Source organism: Lissotriton helveticus, chromosome 4_1, assembly GCF_964261635.1.
Source record: "Lissotriton helveticus chromosome 4_1, aLisHel1.1, whole genome shotgun sequence".
NCBI classification, from domain to species: domain Eukaryota; kingdom Metazoa; phylum Chordata; class Amphibia; order Caudata; family Salamandridae; genus Lissotriton; species Lissotriton helveticus.
Genome location: NC_136063.1, coordinates 181,951,806 through 181,968,501, shown reverse-complemented (window position 1 = coordinate 181,968,501; position 16,696 = coordinate 181,951,806).

The following is a 16,696-nucleotide window of genomic DNA, read 5'->3' as shown; positions in this document are numbered from 1 at the left end:
AAAGCAGCATATTCCACCGTCCTTCAATCTTCACCTACAACGTGAAAGAGAGAGAACTCAAACCTAAAAAAGAGAATTCACAAGAAGCAATATTATGCTCATTCTCAATAATGTACCACCGGGCCTGGCATGCGTGCGCACGAGCACACACAAAGACATGTGCACCTACTATTAAAAAAGCATGCAGAGTCAGACAGTCTGTTGGGCACATCAGCACATTAGGGCATCATTGTCAATGCAGACTTACCGCCTGATTCATCAAGCTAAATTGCACTCGCAAAGGGCAAGATTCTCAGAATCTTGCCTTTTGCGAGTGCAATTTTTGCATTTGGGATTCATCATCCCAAATGCAAAATTCGCTATTTAAGAATTCGCACATTTGCGAAGAATTGAATTTAAGGAATCTCTATTTGAGATTCCTTAAATGCAATTCATGAAGCATTTTAAAATTGCGAAAATGCAATTTTGGGCCGCTATTTACCGAGAGGTCAGACCTCTCGGTAAATAGCAAAAACTTAGAAAAATGCATTTAAATGCATTTTTCTAAGTTGCATGTTACACACACACATGTCCTTTGGACATGTGTGTGCGCAACACCAATGTAGATTACATTTCAGGGGTGCTACAGGATGTCCTTTGGACACCCCTGCACCCTTGAAATCGCATCCTTATTTGCGATTAGCTAATTGCTAATCGCAAATAAGGAATAACTCCCCATGCATTCCTATGGGCCTGTTGGCCCACAGGAATGCATGGGGAGTTATTCCTTATTAGCGATTAGCAATTAGCTAATCGCAAATAAGGAACATGTAGGAATCACAATATTTATTGCAATTCCTACATGAATCCCGTTTTGCAAGTCCTTAATAGCGATTCGTTATGAATCGCTATTAGGGGCTCCCAAAACGGGAGATTGATGAATCAGGCTGTTAGTCCTTTTGAGTTGAAGCTGTAAGATAGACACACCTTCATCAATTTAGAACTGGTCAACTCCTCACAGTGCCAAACTTGCATCCTGCCCCAATGTAAATGATGACTACAAACATGCACAGAGTATGGTGCGTGGTGATCTCCAAGGCATTTAGCATTAAGAGCAGCACACCTCAATACGTCACAAGCTTACATCCTTGATTTCAGTCATTTGCATCAGAGAGAGAAAGGGGTGGCTGCACAGGTTCCATGCTGCAAGGTCTGCTTCAAATCTGGAATGTCAGTCTACCGCCCATCTTATGTATACTTCCTTCCTCGATACATGAGTATTTAAAATTCTTATACATAGATCAGTAACAACATAGCAAGCATAGTTTTGTCGCTGTGAATAATTGACCTTGCATCTTGAGCACTAGGATACACACTAGTGTTTTATTGTCAATATTAATATAACCACAACACATATTTTATGCACTGAATTTCCTCAGGGCTGAACTGTACACATTTTAAAACTTTAGAATCCCTTTAAGTAAAATGTAAAAAGTAAATTAAAATTGAACAAAGTGGTGCCTCCTTGGTTTAAATTTTGATATCAACTGTATTTATTATTGAAAGGGATTCAAACAGCGTAGTATTCAATTTCAGCCCTAAGAAAGTCCAATGGACAACACATGTGTGGCTGAAACATAAATGTTAGAAATGGGAGTCTCTAGTTGGCAATGGTTTGCACCTTTGTCCAAGTAGAGACCATTCTTCCTAGCCAGGGTAAGGGGGATACACTTCTAAAGAAAAACTGCGTACCCCCATGGTAGCTTGGCACAAGCAGACAGGCTTTTCTCAGAGGCAGTGTATAAAGCATTTGTGCACACATACAGTATTACAGTAAAAACACTACAAATGGACACCACACCAGTTTAGAAAAAAAGGTAATCTTTATCTAAAACAAACAAGACCAAAATGGCAAATTCTACAATACAGTAATCAAAATGTACTTCTTGGAGGGTCAAAACAGTTATGCCCATAGCAAACTATAGATGCAACACTTTCAACACAAAGTACCTTGGATGCGTCAAAATCATAAACAAAAACAGCCGCAGGGAAGGTGATGCATTGGTTCCTTATGCACAGGGAAGGTGATGTGTATGTTCCTTACTATAGGGGAGGTGATGCGTCAGTTTCTTACTGCGGCCCCGGTGTCCTAATAGATTGGGCGCCCGGTGCGATGCGTGGTGATCGGGGATGCGTCGGTTCTCGATGCGGAGGTGGTGGCAATGGCGCTGCATTGGTCTCTCCATCCGCGGTCCCACAATGCTTTGGTTCTTGCAGCCGCACAGCAGGGCCTGCGTCATAATCTAAAAAAAATTAAATGTGGGTTTGCTATGAGGTCTGCACATCTTTTGACATTCTAAGTCTAAAAAGAAATTTTCAACTCAATTAGTATATGGTGCTCAAAATGGCATCTTAATACCCACCCACCAGGGTAAATTTATCTCTAGAACTGTGCGGTCTGGAGCAATAGTTAATCACAATACACCAAAGCACACTCAGTCACTTTATTTATGATCCAATAACAACAAACAGAGAGAACTCTCCCTCGTGGTATATATCCAATGTGTCCTTAATCCAATGTCCTCAGGACAAGGCCTCAAGAAGTACTACAACCACACTCCCAAATCTGGTTTTATGACTTTTATTTCCAAAACAAGCAAAGAAACAGCAGAAGCCGACGCGTGTTTTGCCCACAGGGCTTTTTCAAGGCTGCTGAGGAATATATACATAAAGACTGTTGTAGATTTGCAATTTTAACATAGTCTACAATGTATACATAAAGATTATCAGCCTGATTCATGTACATGCCGTTTTGCGTGTCCCTAATAGCGAATCATAGCGACTTGCTATTGAGGACACGCAAAACGGCATTCATGTAGGAATTGCTAATAAAATAGCGATTCCTACATGTTCTTTATTTGCGAGTAGCAATTTGCTACTCGCAAATACTCCCATTCATTCCTATGGGCCAAGAGGCCCATAGGAATGAATGGGGAGTATCCCTTATTTGCGAGTAGCAATTTGATACTCGCAAATAAGATAGCGATTTTAAGGGTGCCAGGGGTGTCCAAAGGACGCCCTGTAGCACCCCTAAAATGCACATTTGAACAGGTGTTGCGCACACACATGTCCAAAGGACATGTGTGTGTGCAACATGCAACTTAGAAAAATGCTTTTAAAAGCATTTTTCTGAGTTTTTGCTATTTACCGACAGGTCTGACCTCTCGGTAAATAGCGGCCCCAAAAGTGCAAAATCGCAATTTCCTGATGTGTCATGAATAGCATTTGAGGAATCTCTATTAGAGATTCCTTAAATGCCATTCCTCGCAAATATGCGAATTCTTAAATAGCGATTTTTGCATTTGGGATTGTGAATACCAAATGCAAAAATCGCACTCGCAAAGGGCCAGATTCTCAGAATCTGGCCCTTTTGCGAGCGCTATTGCCTACATGAATCAGGCTGTATATGCCCTCAGGGTGCATGATGTTACCAAAAAATGTTATAGTATCCAAAAGAGACTTCGCCCAATCCACTTACTTGTTCCTAATCACTGACTTGTTTATAACCGCTCTAAGCAAATAACAACTAGATTGGGCGAAGTCTCTTTTGGATACAATAAGATTTTTTGGCAACATCATGCACCCTGAGGGCATATAATCTTTATGTATACATTATAGACTATGTTAAAATTGTAAATCTACAACAGTCATTATGCATATATTCCTCTGCAGCCTTGAAAAAGCCCTGTGGGTGAAACGCCTGTCGGCTGCTGCTGTTTCTTCGCTTGTTTTGGAAATAAAAGTCATAAGACCTGATTTGGGAGTGTGGTTGAAGTACTTCTCGAAGCCTTGTCCTAAGGACATTCGATTAAGGACACATTGGATATATACCACGAGGAGAGTTCTCTATGTTTGTTGCTATTGGATCATAGATAAAGTGACTGAGTGTGCTTTGGTGTATTGTGATTAACCTGCATCATAATCTGTGCGGTGATCTCGGACTTCATAGATCAAAGGCGATGAGGCATGCAGTGATTTCTCTAGCCACTGGCAGGCGCTACATCGGTTTCTTCAGCGGTACGATGGTGATGTGTGGAAACTCTCTCCGCATGGCAGCTATGCAGCGCAAACAGGTGAGGATGCATCGTGCTTCTTGTAGTTGTGTCTCTATTCCAGCTCCCAACAGCAGGAACAACATCCAGAGGCCCAAATTAGCAACAGGCACCTCTTGGCAGGTCAGAACTCCCAGCAAGGAAGTTCAAGGGAGCTGTGGTGAAGTCTTTGTGTCCTTGAGACTTCAGAACAAGAGGCAAGCTCTAATTCAAGCCCTTGGAGATCAACACACAATAGACATCCAACACCAATTTATAAAAATAAAATATTTGTAATGTTAAAATGACACCAAAATGAACAAAATCCAATGTACGGAACCGGAGAAATTAATTTTTAAAGATTTAGCACTACACAACACAGAGGAACCTATAGCTCCTATTGGGCAATTTGGTCATGCTAGACCGGGACAAAGTCAAAGTTTCAGGCTGACCATGATGGAGCCCTGCGCGGCTCCCCTCGGGGTAGGCCTCGGTCAAAGCTTTTACCTTCTGACTTTTCTGGAGCTTTTCTTGCCGGGTCCCTCGAAGCTCTCTGCCAGTCCAGATTCGATGAGGGTTCGCCGGCTTGCTTTGCAATGAGCTCCTGATCAAACTTATAGAAGCCAGACCTCTGGAGCTTTCCAGAGGGATAAACTAGAGATCCATGCCGGCGCGCGGTTGAGGGTGGGAGGCTTGACTCTCACAGTTGGTCCTGGTCACCTCTCCTACATTTGTACTCAGAAACTTTTACAGAGCTTTTTCTTCAGGGGTCCTTTGATGCTCTTCATTAGCCTGGCTTCAATAAGGGTTCACTGGCTTGGGGTTCAGCTTACTCCCAGTCAAATTCTGGAAGTTGGACCTCCAGATCTTTTCAACTGGATGAATCAGAATGGCAGGCCGGCTCGCGGTTGAGGGTCGCCGGCTTGGCTGCCAGGTCAAGTTGGTCCACGTATGGAGCTTTTTTCAATGTTGCTCCTAAGTTCTCCAAACATCTACAACTTCTTTCTGAAGTTCCCCAAATGGTCTCAAAGTGTACAAAGCTTACTCCAAGGGTCTGGAAGCACCAAGATTGTCCTTGAGGTTTGGAACTTCAGTTCCCGCAATCAACTTGGACAAGGCCCTTACAAATCCACTGGTAGTACTCCAAGCTGAGGATTCTTGGTGGTGATGTTCCAGGAGAGCTCTGTTAACCTTCAGCTTGCAGGGAGTCCACTTGAAGCAAGTTAGGTCCACAGGGCTGTATTTCAGATTGTGTAGAGGGCCCAGTCTTCAGACTGCGGGCCTGGTTGGTGCAAATCAAACTTCTCAGCATGGACCCGTATTCTTCCTCTTGTTTCAAGCAGCAGATCTGTGAGGCTCTGCCCCTCCCAGATACTTATTCCAGGTTCTCTGGGTCAAGCAGGAGGGCACTCCTGTCAATGACATTAAGGGCAACACCCCAGGGTATGACCACATCCTCCAAAGTGTGGCACTATATTCTCCCAGAGAGCACCATTTCACAAAAATTCATCATCCCTGATTTTCCATAATAGAGGAAAGAGCTAACTAGACCAGCCCACAGAATTGCTCATCAACATATGCTCCTTCCCCTTGGCATCTGGAAATTCCTGGCTTAAGCCTGCAATCCAGTTGGGTTCAGAGGATAGGGCTGTAACTGGATCTGACCTACACTTTCTGTCCCTTCCTCTCTTTGAAGAAGATGTTTTATGCCCCCCCCCCCATAGCATTTCTGTGTAGCAAAACCCAGTATGGCTCCCTGACCCCCCTGGGCTAATTAGCACCTTATCAAAGCAGCCTGGCTAATCCACTTAGCTCTGGTCAATCAGATCAGAACACTAGAGGGCTAAATTTTGGCTAACCGACAATAAAGTCTTTTAACTTCAGGTCTGTACATTTTAGGATAGATTCAACAGTAGCATATTGTTATCAATACCATTCCAGGAAGTCTGTGAATTGTATTTGTATCACCTCCTTGAAAATAGTTATTATTTAATAACTTCTTGCCATGTTAACCTATGTGGCTGGGGATCTGCAATTGGGAAAATTAACTGGGCAATTTCTCCAACACCAGGGCCTATAAAACATATTTTAAAGGGACCCTGCCTATATCTACAAGGCCCCCCATCCCTGGTAGGGGAGAATTTAGGGGTTCCTAATATGCTAAAATATTGCAGATCTTCACTTCACAGTGCTCCTAGCACAAAAGACGGTTTTGGGAAGTACTTTACTGCAATGTGGGGGGACAAACGTAAAATTTCACTAACCCGAGGGCATGCAAAAACCATTTTATAAGGACCCTCCTTATCACTACCTGACCCCCTCCCCCCACCCCTGGGACACCTAGGGGAGTCCCTGTGGGTACTTAATATGCCCAAACGTTGTCGTTTATTAATTTGTAAGTGCCCCAAATACCAGGGTTGAATTTCGGCACAATTTGCATTTTAAAGCAGTCTTGCAACACAGAGCTGCTTTTAAACTGGCTCCAGGCTTCAGCTGTGCACACATGCACGTGCAGAAATGCTGTTACTCTCTAACCTGCCAAGTCCGACTATATACTAGGGACTTAAAGGTAGTTTCAATCCCCCTGCCCTATTATGTACTGATCTTATAGGGGAGGTCATGCCAATCATACGGGTACCCTAACCCATTATGTACCCTAGAGTATGTAGGTGTTTTCACGGTATTCCAAGTGTCTTTTCGGCATTGCACTGGCCCCGCTCCGACCATCAACATCTGCTGCAGGTCAGGAGGGTGAGGAGAGAAAGAACGGGTGGAAGAAGATTTTCCATAAGGGTGGCCACCCTGTGGAATTCCCTCCCTCTGTACTTGCGGTCGGAAGCAAGTTTTCTACGTTTTCGTAAACTCTTGAAAACTTTTCTGTTTCCTGCCTGATTTCTTGTGCTGATGTGACGTTGCTTCCCTCTGGATAAGCGCGGGGATGCCCTTTTGGTAACCAGGCGCTATATTAAAATTCATAATAATAATAATAATAATAATAATAATAATAACAGTTAGAAATTGGGTTTCTGGTTGGCAGATGTATGCACCCTGTCCAAGCAGGAACCACAATCCTAGTCATGATAAGTGCAGTACACACTAAAAGTTTACATGTGCTCACCCTCTGGTAGCTAGGCACAGAGCAGTCAGGCTAAACTAAAGAGGCAATGTGTAAAGTATTTATGGACACACACACACACAGCTACAGTAACACAGCGAAAACACCACAAAAGTACCCCACACTAGGTTAGAAAAATAGCCAATATTTATCTGAGTAGGACAAGACCAAAACAATAAAAATTCAAAACACACAGATCAAAATACGAATTTTGCAAGATTAAATAAAAATGCAGTGCTTAGAAATCAATAGCTCGACCTGGGGCTATCTGGCTCCGCTTGACTGGGAAAAATCCACAAGGTTCAGTTCGACCGTGATGGAGCACGGGCTGGACACAGGAGTCAAGCCGACTCACTAACAGTACCTTGGACTAATCGAAGCTCAGGGATAAGGCATTCAGTAAAGAAAGGGATGAATCGCTGTTGAAGTCAAACAAAGTCATTGATGCATCAATGTCAAGAGCTATGTGTGTTGGGCTGATGAGTCGATGTCGAACCACTGGGCTAAAGGCGATGAGCTGGTGCAAAGCTGGTCCTAGGATACTTGTTTCCAGTCCAGGGAGGACATCGGTCTGGCAGTTCGGGCTGGACTGTTCCCATTGGGTGCATGGTTAAGAATGATTTGCATATGGCTGGGTTCAAACTGGAATGACATGGGGAGCAAAAGAAATTCGAATTAAGGCCCAGCTCTCTGTACTGGGGTGAATGTATGACATTGTTCTGCATTCTGTCCAACAATTATTTGCAAAGCTGCACAGGGCCAGGAATGCATCGGAGTTGGGGATGATGCGTCACACACGTCAGCGAGGCGGTGTCTGTCACTTACGCAGCAGTGGTGATTCGGAGGAGCTGTGTCAGCAAAGTCGGGGCTGCTGTTTAAATCGAGATAATTGCGTCGGGCAGTCGGCGAGCAGTGTCCATGACTTCGGTACAGGCAGCAGCGATGCGCCAATTTCACAGACTAATGCCCCAGTTCCGCTTGACACTTCGGTTTCGATGCATTGTATTCTTGGGTTGCAGCACCAAACACTCCCTTTGCAAGGGCCTAGGACTGAATTAGGCACCACCTGGCAGAGGAGGACACACAGAAGAGGAGCCAGGTGCTGGTAGCAAGATGTAGGTAAAGTCTTTGATATCCCTGAGACTTCAGAAACAGGAGGCACACTCAACAAACCCTTGGAGAACCTTTAGAGATGCAGGATGTATATAGTCAAGTCCAGTCTTCTCACTCCCAGGCAAGAAGTAGAAGGCAGCAGGCCAACACAGCAAAGCAAGCAGCAAAGTGGCGGTCCTTCCTGTTAGCACGACAGCTGTTCTCCCTGGTAGAATGTCCTCAGTCCAAAAGTGTTTTGAGTATATGGTGTTGTGGAAGAATAATCCTTTTTAGGGGCTCACTGCTGCAGGGCTTTGCCCTTATCAGTCCACTGATCCTTAAACCAACAAGATAGAGATTTGCATGGAGGCTGGAATATCAAAACAACAAGTTGATTAATCACTCATGAGGGGTACTACATCGATACAGAACCCTCAGGCACTGTATGAGATAGTACAAGGAATGCAGAGACCAGGGGTCTTTTATACACACGTTGTTGCTGAATAAGCATGGAGACTCAAAGAGGAGGCCCCCAACTATAAACAAAATACCTCTAACCTGACCTATTTGCTTTCAAAATTGAATGAATCTAAACATTTCATAAGGGTGTAACACTGAGAAGGAGTATTCAGGCAGACATATTATTCTTTACTTTTATCTTTATTTTCATTTTCACAATTTGAGAAGAGAAAACATTTTATAAAACATATAGCATTTTTTTTTAAATTTTGTAATACAAATTTGATTTTTTCTGTGCTAGTAATTCATTATTTACAGTGCTGATTTAAATATGAATATGAACCCCACATATGCGCCATAAAGTGCCAATAATCTGTCTTTCATTCATACCACATCATTCACACAAAATCAAACATACTCATACTAATAACAAAGAACACAATAAAAGCAAGATGGGAAGGAAAGTACAACTGAGAATCACAATGTATCTTTACACATATGAATTCATATCTCTTTATCTTGATGATACACGGATTTTATGTAACTAGTTCATTTGTCTCCTTTTCTGTTTCTTATCCTTTTGTATGTGGATCTCAGGTGTACAGGGCCTACGTACGTTTTGGTGAGTCTTTTTATTTAAATCACCTTCATCAGGGCCAACTTAAGCAAAAACAGGTACACAAACATATTTTAAATCATGGGGTTCTTCTCATCTGAAATTACAAATTAAAAATATGCTGCATGTTAATTTAACAAAATATGTGTTGCATCCTATGTGCAAAAGTCAATTATGTACAACTTATTATTAAGTGCTAATGTGCAGAGTTCCAGACTAGCATGAGCATGCCAAGTAGGGAAAACTATTAATAATTAATGGCTACGGTGATCAAAGAAAACAGTTCAGAAGTTATCAGGCATGCTACAGAGTTAGAAAAGTAGAGAAAAGTGTGGAATGAGTTTTGTAGGTTAAGAAAAAGATTAAGATACCCAAAAAGTTGTATTTAGTGACTCCTATTTTTAAGGGGGTGGTGTGATCAGGTCCTACCACCTACAAGATGTCATGCTAATATGCACCTACTATATACGCGGAGTAGCCACTTTTAGTAATGCATTTCTCCAGAGGTGCTTTTATCTGTTCCACTCGAACGAAATCCTGCAGAGGAGGATATACATATAAGTCAAATATAAGCCTATATCTGACCACTATTTTGCAGGGCATTAGAGATGTTCTTATACCTTGAGGTAGATTAACTCTTTGACTCCTATAACAGCAGTGTGGATTGCCAACCGCTAAAAAGAGGAGGTACAAGCATATACAAGAATAGCTATCGACTAACATGGGCAGACAAAAACCTCTTACTTAGCAACATGGAAGGGGACATAGTACAGCTTAGTCAGTTGAAACAGCCTGACAGTTACATTCTAAGACAGGTGCATTCTAGCAGCTAAGGCCTTTCTGAGCATGCGCAGTGCTCTGGCTCAGTACTGAAGGAGTTAACTACAGTTGATGACTCAAGCAGAATAGGAAGGCAGGCAACAGTGAGGATGGCAGAATCACATGGCTAACACATGGCTAATGCAAATCAATGCCACAAACAAAATGGCTTCAGCTCATGCTAACAGTAATTCCTGCGATTTCCACAGTGTCAGAGGACCAGCACCTATACCCATTTTAACCTTTGAAGTAGGGAGACTTCAAAGAAAGGTACTTCTATTGAATAAGACTCTGCAGTTCCTTGCCCTGGTTCCAGACCCACTTCGGGGTGCAACTCTATGTGTGGGGGCAGGCACAGTCCTATTCAGGTGCAAGTGTCAGCTCCTCCCTTACACCTTTTTAGATAGGAGAAGAACAATATTATCTTCGACTCTTATTGTTTATGTGTTTTAAATTGATGTTTTAGAAATCTATTTTAGGACATAATGTGTTGATTAATGAATCTGCCTAATTGCTCTTATATTATACGTTTATGGTTTGACATAAAACCAAATAAAGTTTAATAGTTGATTGGTTGATATACAAGAAGTGCCGTCAGAAGGAAGGCGCAGCTACAGCCTTTTGACCTAGGCCACATTAGTTGAAGGGCCTTAGGCTGCCACTGCTGATTCTATTAAAAGCCTACTTTTTTAAATCTTCTCTAGAAACTGAAGGTTATCTTGGCTGTGGCTAGATGTCATAATATCAGGGAAGGGCTGTGTTAGATCTGTTGCCCTTAGGGTGGTCTTCCCCCAACTTTTTGCCTGCTTATCTCCACTTTTTGGTGTGTCTTTTTGTTGGCCTAAGAGTGCTTCACCACTACTAACCAGAGCTAAAGTGCATGTGCTTCTCCCCTTAACACTGTGACATTGCTATATACCTGATGGGCATATTTAGTTTACCTATAAGTCCCTTGTAAAGTAATATACCACAAACCAAGCGTCTCTAACCTAAATGCTCCTAGTGGGCCTGCAGCACCCACACAAGTGGCCTTTCAAACCTGTCTCAGGCCTCACATTGCAAGGGCTATGTGTGCAGTTTACTGCCAATTCAACTTGGCATTTAACACCACTTGCCAAGCCTCAAAATCCCCTTTAAATAAACATATGTCACCCATAAGGTAGGCCCTAGGTAGCCCTAAGGGCAGGGTGCTGTGTAAATAAAAGATACAAGCCTGTACTTTAAAGTTTCAAATGTCCTAGAAGTGACAAATAGCTAAATTCGCTTTTCACTTCTATGAGGCTTACTTCTCTCATATGCTAGAATTGGAAATTCCATAAACGCATTTTAGCTGTAATTCCTGGTTAGAAAGTATACGCTGAATCACTTTTCATATCTTTGGAATGTTAATTATAAATCCTCTTTAGTGGTAAAGTAGGATTTGACAATACTATTTTAGAAATGCCACTTTTAGAAAGTGGACATTTCTCTGCCTTTAACTTGGCTGTCTGTACCTGCAGCCTGTCTCCAATACATGAATGGGCTGGGTGACAGTTATATTTTGTGCATGCCCTCTAGACCGCCACAAACACAGAATGACTCTTCTGCATTCATATGCATTCTGATAGCCTTCCTGGGTTGGAAGGGGGAGAAGGATCTGACACTTCCGTCTGAATAGGATGTGTCCTGTACCCACAAAAACGTACAGTTAATTTTTGAGTAAATTAACTATTTTTTCCGTATTCACAAACTACTTTTACAACTGCAGAGACTCTGCACTTGTCACGGAGCCACTGCACATTAAACAATAGCCCCCCCCCCACCCCCCTATCTTTTTATGTGCTGAGTTCTCCACCCAGACTGCGGAGTCTCCACAGGCATAAAATTACTATCAGTAAATTAAACTTGTAGTTTCTGAATGCCCCCAAAATAGTAAACTTGCACATAAGTGCAGGTTTGGCTTTGTGAACGAGGATTACAGTGTAGAAACAGGATGTGACCTGTAGCGCTCTAGTGCTCCGAGGGTCTCTCCTGAGCCCCGGAAGCACTCACACACTATGTATCACTTTCTGGCCAGGCGTGGCCAGAAAGGTATAAATAAAAGGACAGAAGTGGCACGGCACTTCCTGTCCGGACCAGTACTCCGAGTGTATGTGTCTGTTCATTGTGCGCCTGCCCTACACGTGTGTGCTGACCCCTAGGCCTCGGGGACGGGCGAACCCCACACTGGCGACGAGGATGGGATCAACCTAAACCCACAAGCGCACCAGCCGACGAAGACGCCGGAGACGCCGAACCAAGCGCCAACCTGGGCCCCGCCGGCTCAACGACCGGAGAACCACGCGAGCAACCCAGAGGCAGAAGAAAACATGAAAATCGCCTACCGGTAAGCAGCGGAAGTGAGGAGCTGCGTCAGGGACCGGTGCAAGCGACACGCCGCAGCGAAGCAGAGAAGCGCTGGGAGAAGGCCCGGCCGGCCGTCGGAGAAGTGCGCGCATGCGCAGATGAACGAGGCCGAAGCAGGTGTCAAGCCCCCACCGCGTGAGTACGCGAGGCAGGAGACACCGCGCACAAGACGAGGGCAGCGCTGAGACACGCAAGCCGGACAGCAGAGCACTGCGCACGCAGGCAAAGACAAAAAAAAAAAAAACAAGCACAAGGCAACTCAAGGGCCCAGACTAACAAAGGGCTATTCTAGTGAACTAAGCCAGCGCCAGAGGTGTAAACACAGCGCCACCCACGCAAGCCGAACAGCAGAGCACTGCGCACGCAGGCAAGGACAAAATAACAAGCACAAGGCAACCCAACAAGCCCGACAAACGCAGAGAAGTCCCATTAAACCACACCTACATCAGAGTAGTGAACAGCATTTTGCCCCGCACATATGTCGACAGGAGGGACATCTGGAGGGGCCACTGGAGGGGCCACCGGAGGGGCACCACAGGCAACAGCGCCCCCTGCGGCTCAGGCTCCAGTACCCTCCGCACATGCGCAATTGCAAGCGCTACCGCCCTTCAGTGAGCTAATTGACCCGGGGACAGCAGCGCCCCGATGGGCAGTATGGCTGGGACAGCTCAACAATTACTTCACGGCCACCCGAGAAAAGGACAATGAAGTAAAACGCTCCCTGCTCCTACACTTCGGAGGCACAGAGCTGTACAAACTGTTCAGACACCTCCCCGACACAGGTGCCGCCAATGACTTTGATGCCGCCGTGAACGCACTGAACGCCCATTTCGACCCCCAGTTGAATCCCCACTACGAGAGGTTCAAGTTCCGCCAAGCTAAACAACGGGAGGGCGAAACAATGGATGCGTTTCACGCACGACTGCGAGACTTAGTAAGCACGTGCACCGAGGACGACGAAAAGAAGGAAGTCACAGCCCAACTCATCCAGGGTTGCCGCAACAAGCACCTGCGTACATTAATCCTGAGACAGCCGCGGATATCCCTCGACGAAATCCTGATCCTTGCGCGGTCCCATGAACTGTCTGATGCCCGCGCCACCGCGATGGAAGCGGCACTCAATCCACACCATGAACCAGGGACGGCGATCAAGACAGAACGGGTAGACGCAGTGCGCATGTCAAGTCGAGGAAGCAGAAGTCGTGGGACGACGAAATCCAGACGCCAAGCACCATGCGGTTACTGCGGCAGGGATGAACACGCCCAAGATGGCTGCCCAGCACGTGGGAAGACATGCTCCAAATGCGGCATCCCTAACCACTTCGCCAGCGTGTGCAGGGGAGGCTCCAGAGGCCGGAACACTCCAGGAAGACGATCAGCCGCCGGAGCGATCAAACAACTGTCGCTGGAGGAACCCATGGCACCACGCTCCATGAGGTCACACAAATCACAGCAGCCACAGTACGACGACTCGTCCACGGACGACGAAGATGAGTGCTATTTCGTATCTTTTGTCAGTGAACTAAAGAAAAGCCGACGACCGCAACCCAAGTGCCAGATACAGATCCACGGATCACCGGCCATCGGAGTCATCGACACCGGAGCCACGGTGAATGTAATGGGCATTCAACATTACAAAGCACTCAACCCCAAGCCGACGCTTGTTCCATCAAAGGCCAGGATCTTCACCTATGGCAGTCACGACCCGCTCCCGCTACGGGGTAAGATGTTGGTGCAAGTCCGAGCAGAGGATCAAGAAGTTACAACGACGTTCCATGTGATCGACAAGGAGGCGGACTTGTTAGTAGGAAGCAACACGGCGGAAGACCTAGGCCTTATTGCCTTCGCGAACGCAGTACGAGCACTGCAAGTGGAAGACATTCTGCTCATGTTCCCCAAGCTGTTCACAGGCCTTGGCACGATCAAGCATCCACCCATCAAGCTACACATAGACCCCACTGTGCAACCAATTGCGCTCCGACACCGCAGAGTGCCATTCCATTTGCGGGCTGCAGTGGAGCAAGAACTAAATATGCTAGAGTCACAAGGGGTGATCGAAAAAGTGTCCGGGCCAACACCATGGGTATCCCCCATGGTCATAGCCGAGAAGCCGAAACAACCGGGCAAAATCCGAATTTGCATTGACATGAGGATCCCAAACAAAGCCATTCGCCGTGAACGACACCTCACACCTACGGTCGATGACATTCTGACCGACCTAAATGGCGCCCAATGGTTTTCCAAACTGGATCTCAATGCAGGATATCACCAGCTGAGACTAGCTGAAGAAAGCCGATACATCACAACATTCTCGACACACCTCGGTTTGAGACGCTACAAAAGATTAAACTTTGGAATCTCTTCTGCAGCTGAGATTTTCCAGAACACGATCAAAGAAATCCTCTCTGGGCTCCAAGGGGTGCTGAATGTTAGCGACGATATACTGATCCATGCCAAAACGAGCGAAGAACACCACAACAGGCTAAAAGCAACGCTGCATAGACTCGCACAGTATGGCGTGACCCTGCACAAGGACAAGTGCCAATTCTTCAGGAAGTCCATCGAGTTCTTTGGCTACGTGTTCGGATCAGAAGGAGTCGCTGTTGACCCACGCAAGTCAGTAGCCATCAAAAATGCCCCTGCACCAACCACAGCGTCGGAGGTGCGGAGCTTTCTGGGAATGGTGCAATATTGTGCGAGATTCATCCCCAACCTGGCCACCATCGCGGAGCCGCTGAGAAACCTAACAAAAAAAGAAAACGCATGGCGATGGACTGAGGTTGAAGCCAAAGCATTCGACCACATAAAAACGGCATTGCTAGATAGCACAACGATGGCCTATTTCGACACATCCAAACCCACCGAGATAGTGGTTGATGCCAGCCCAGTTGGTTTAGGAGCTCTGATATCGCAGGAAACCGAACCTGGCACGTGGTCACCATTGGCGTTCGCAAGCAAAGCACTAACCTCGACCGAAGCAAGATACTCGCAAGTCGAGAGGGAAGCCCTAGCAGTGAAGTGGGCGTGCACTCACTTTCATCTATACATCTCTGGACACCCTTTCCGCATGATAACAGACCACCAACCGCTGATACCTCTGTTCAAGGGCACCGCCCCACACCCACCTCCGAGGATAGAACGCTGGGCAATCCAAGTGCAGCAGTACCAAATGGACCTCGCCTACCGCCCTGGGGCCAAGAACCCCGCAGACTTTCTATCCAGGCATCCAGGCCAAGACGAGGGCCGTCAGGCAGAACGTGAATGCCCCTCAGAGGACTTCGTGAACATGTTATCGGCTGCCTCATGTCCCCAGGCCCTCACGGCCGACGCCATCCTACCTGAATACGTGAACGACGCAGTCGTCCAGCGGGTGACAGCTGCCATTCAGTCAGGGTCTTGGGAAAACTTTCTGAGGGGCGTCAGTGACTGGAATGAATCAGATCGAACACGCCTGACGCAATTCTGGAGAGTGCGGCATGACCTAAGCCAAGCAAGCAACGGCCTTATCCTCAGAGGTCACCGAGTAGTCATCCCCAAGACCCTACAAGACAGGGCAACTACCCTAGCACACGAAGGGCACCAAGGCACCCGCCGTATGAAAGCCAGGATGCGAGAGAAAGTTTGGTTCCCAAACCTTGAGGAAGCGGTCGACACTGTGGTGCGCCAATGCCGAGCGTGCCAGATAACCAGCTCTGCAGACAATCCCGCACCAATCATCACGGAAGAACATGCTCCATCACCTTGGTCATGGCTCAGTCTGGACTTTGGGAGCTTCCCAGATGGGAGAGTCACTGTCGTGTTAATTGACAGTTACACGAAATACCCGATTGTAGATCTTGCCGCCTCCACCAGCTTTGCCAATGTCCGCCCACTGCTGAGCAAATCCTTTGCCATGTTTGGAGTTCCTCTTGTCATCAAGACGGACAACGGTCCCCCGTTCCAGGGGAGTGAGTTCAGAGAATTCCTAAACAACCTAGGCATCCGTCACCACCGCATTACGCCACAATGGCCCCAAGCCAACGGCGAAGTGGAGCGGTTCATGAGGACGACTAACAAAATCCTACGAATCGCCACCGCGGAAGGAAAGGACCCAGAGGAAGCGCTCCAACTGTTTCTACGGGAGTACAGAAGCACACCCCA